The sequence below is a fragment of the Phacochoerus africanus genome, chromosome 11 (genome assembly GCF_016906955.1).
Source record: "Phacochoerus africanus isolate WHEZ1 chromosome 11, ROS_Pafr_v1, whole genome shotgun sequence".
Taxonomy (NCBI): domain Eukaryota; kingdom Metazoa; phylum Chordata; class Mammalia; order Artiodactyla; family Suidae; genus Phacochoerus; species Phacochoerus africanus.
Genome location: NC_062554.1, coordinates 10174258 through 10178561, shown reverse-complemented (window position 1 = coordinate 10178561; position 4304 = coordinate 10174258).

Here is a 4304-nt window from a genome sequence, read left to right as displayed (position 1 = left end):
GCCCTTGTTCCTCCTCTGGTTGTTGCTGTTTACATTCCTTTGTTGAGCCGACGTCTCGATAAGCTTTCTGGCAGATACAAGTTGAACACTTTGGTTTCATGGTCGAGACAGGATCAGAGACCACAGATACTCACAGCCCATCTGTCTGTTTTCTTCTGTCTTTGCCCATGACTGTATCTACTGCCTCATTTGATTTACAAGCAAACCCTAGAAAACCTACAAAAATAAGTGTTTTGTAGCTTATCTAGGAATAATACAGAAAATATTGCTGTTATTTTTGGTGAAGAAAATCAATTTTGTATAGTTTATTTCAACCTAAATAAAATGTGAATTTTGTTTAAAGTTTAGGTACATTATTTTTGGTGGGGACAAAACAGGTTCTTGTGGTACATTTCTCTTTTCAGAACTATCACCTTCACAATTGAAGATGAGTCCCTTTTTACTTTATTTGGGGTTTTTGGGTATATGGTTTGCTACTTGGGAGAACTAAAAAAAAAAAAGCCATTTTAATTGTGAAATCATTAAATGTAAGACTTATCTAACTTTTAAAATAGTATCCTATATGGCCCCTGATAAAATTGTTAGGGTTTGCATAACTGTTGCTGGCTAAGATGTAAATGAATGCATATTGCGTAGATGTCATTAAATTATTTTATGTTGGGATAAGTCACTGTTACTTGAGTTTCCGGAAACGGGGTGGGGGTGGGTTTGTGGAGGTCCGGGTCTTGATGATTGCCAGCAGTGTGTTTCCCCGTTGTGGGCAGGCCTGGCAGATGTGTCAGACGAGGACACTTGTTACCTCTGTAGGCCGTGAAAGAGATCACAAGGTTTGTTTTACATCCAGAGCTCTAAAGATGCTCTGTCCTTGACCGGAAGAACTGATCAAGTTCACGAAGGCAGGATGACAAAGGAGACAATCGCTGCGTCCAGCCCTTAGAACACTTAATAGTGACGTGACCTTGGCAGATTACATGTCTGGATGTATTTCCTCAGCTATAAAACTGCACTTAAGGTTGTGCTGTGAGGGTTAGATAATTTATCGTCAGTTATCTCTTACTGCTTTTAACAGTATCCTAAAACTTAGTGGCTTAAAAAAAGTTTATAGTTTTGTGGCTTAGTCGAGTGGTTCTTTTGCTGATCTCATCTGGACTCTGCGTTCAGGGGGCAGATGGGTTGGGGGCCTGGATGGGACAGCTGGGCCTCGTCGTGTGGTCTTTTATCTTGGGCTCATGGCATTGTCGTCTGAGAGTCCCAAGAAGGCAGAGGGCACAGCCTGGGCTCAAGAACTCACAGAACATCCCTTTGACCACATCTTTTGGTCAGAGCAAGTCTCCGAGCTGGCCTGGAATGGATGAGGGTGACACACGCCTCATCTCGATGGCGGAGCTGTTAAGATGGGGCCCCGTTTCCAGTCTGCCACGATAATTTATGCCCAACATGCATGCAGCAAGCATTGGCTTAGCTTTTAAGACACCTACCACTTGTTTTTATCATCTCTGTATGTTCTCTGAGTTAATTTGTGAATTTAATGAAAGCTTAGTGACTAATTTGTTAAGAGGCATCTTTGCAAACCGATCTTTGAAGGCAGATTGAGTCAATGGTAGATGAAGCAGAGGTTTTCATTTTTGCGAGATTAGACAGTTAGAAGTTGGTTTAGTGACTCTTTGTTCCACAAATATTTGTTGAATGCTTATTTTAAATAGTGCCAAGCCTCTTGGTTAAATGCTGGTAGTAACAAATACACTTTCTTATAGGGCTTACGGCCTGGAGTTGACCCACAGAGCTACAATTGTACTTCTTTATAACTTCACACACACACACACATGCACACATACTTTACAGAGTTGAATGAGATTATTGAAATTAAAATGACATGGGGTATCCATAAAAGCCTTTTTTTAAAAAAAAATTCTGTATCAAAACAGTTTTCAAAATATACTAGGCTATGTATTCAAGATTTAGCATATATAGTTGGAGGAATTTTTGTTTTTGACATACCCACTGTCATTTTGGGGGAGAAAAGTTACACAGTTGAAGCCTAACATAGGATTCATTACCTGTAAATGAATGAAAACAAGTGCTTGATTGAGAGTTTTATGTACCTTTTGCCTTATTATTAACAATAACCCTGTGAAGTCACTACTAGTTGATTGAGTTGAAAGAGACCCCCCCCTTTTTGGGGGGGGAGTGTCACACCCCTAGCATGTGAAGGTTCCAGGGATTGAACTCACACCATAGCAGCCACCCAAGCCATTGCAGTGATGCTGGATCCTTAACCTGCTGTGCCACAGGGGAACTCCAAGAGACCCCTTCCTTTTGAGGTTAGTTCCTCTGCAGTAACTTAGTTGGATCTGGTTTTTGTTTCATATTAGGGACAGTGCTTAAGTGCTATTTAAAGTGAGTAATTTATAAAACATAGGACAATTGTACTTGCAGTGTTTATTAATACTTACATGATATGTTAGAGCTTATAAAGCACTGTAAGTCATTCAAGTTCTAAGAAAAATTCAGGCGAGTGTTATTCCCATATTTCAGTTGAGAAATCAGACTCGCAGAGGTAAATGAATTGGCCCAAATTACATGGCTAATAAGTGACCAAGTGCCAGAGCCAGATGCTTCAGTCTAGTCCTGCAGTCTTAAACTGATTGTGAAAACCACTTCACTCTTAAGGCTGATAAAGAAATATTTGCTTTAGGAATAGTCTCCTTTTATGTCCTTGCTTTATCCATTGCCAGCTTTGAGTACAACATCTCTAAAATGCACTCATTATAGTTAACGTGGGCTCCTTGAAAAAAAAAACCCAAAACCCGAAGCCTGAGACTTCTGAGACTTTATGGCCTAGGTGTAGAAATGCTGCCTCCTTTGCTTGGCTGCCAAGACACCACCACAAAGGACTGTAGATCCAGGTCCATTTATTTCCTGAGAGTGGGTGCAGCTGTCTTCTTGCTGTAATCAAATGCTTCTCTGTAGCCAGCTTTTTGTGGCCAGAAAAAGCAAAGTAATTTTTAGGACAGATTAGCATAAAAACCTCTACTAGATCAGTTTCAGGAAACAATTACTAGCTTAGAAACAACAAGTGTGATCTAATAGGTTGACTAAAGTGGCAGTTAATTTCCAGACCTTTTAAAATGCCCCTTATTTCTCACCATGAGTACTATATAAATAGAATACACTACCTGCCACTGTATTTAGTTTCATAAATTTTTTGGACAGGGTGAACAACAGACTTCAAAACGAAGCAGAGGTAGTAAATCTGCCCTTTTTAATGAGTTTGAATTTACAGTAGTAGTTTAAACATCTGGAAGTTTAAAAGTCTTAATTCATTCCAAATGTTCAGCAAGGATATACTGCAAAGAGGATATTGTAATTGAGGGATCAAGAAAACTACTGTTGACTCGGTCTGAAGCCTTTCTACTTTTCTCTCTCTATATTAATCACATAAAACTTCAGAGGCTGACAGTTCAAAAAGAGAAGAGATGGACCCAAATATTCAGGTTGGCATGGTTCTATAGAGAAATAACTGAGGGCATAGTTACAACGAGAATGAGGCTTAAATGCTGTTCATTAGCATGTCTAGGTTGTGGCCAGGTTGTGCCACTGCACTCTATTCTGTGCTGCTTATGGATGTGAGGTGGGTTGTTTTGAGGTTTTTTTTGGGGGGGCGGGTATTGTTAAAACTGGACTTACAGGAGTCAAACCTTTTGACTTCTAAGTTGTGGTTTTGATTAGCGCATTTTGTAATCCAAGAATCTGGTCATCTGCCAGCATCTAACTCATGACCGCAGTGGTTTAGGGCACAAGTGTCTACTGGGTGCTTGGTGGGTGTTGGTTTCACTGTCTTGGTGCAGGGTTGCAGCAGCAGGAGGAGTGCTCATCCTTGTCTCTGGCAGCAGCTGCTCCTAACAGAGTGCCTGCTCTATGCCAGTTCTGTGCTCAAGCACTGCACCTGAGTTATCTCATTTAAACTCTTCCACCCTATGAAAAAGGTAATATTATCCCTAATTTTTTTTTAGGTGAAAACCTCGGGATTAGAAGGCCACACAGCTAGGGAAATGCGGAACCATAATTCTAACATGATGTAAAGATCCGCAAATCTAATTTTTTGCTTCATATTTGCTTTTCATGCATGTTTCAAATGTTGTATTGAATGCCTGTGGTGCTCAGTCTAAATAGCCTCCGGCATGAGGCTGGGGTCATGGACACAAAGATGAATAAGATGGCTGGAGCTCATGGCCCGGATGCAGAGGTCAGATGGCGCCCATACCCTCAGCTCAGTCTGGGGGAGCCAGACGTGCAAGTGAGGA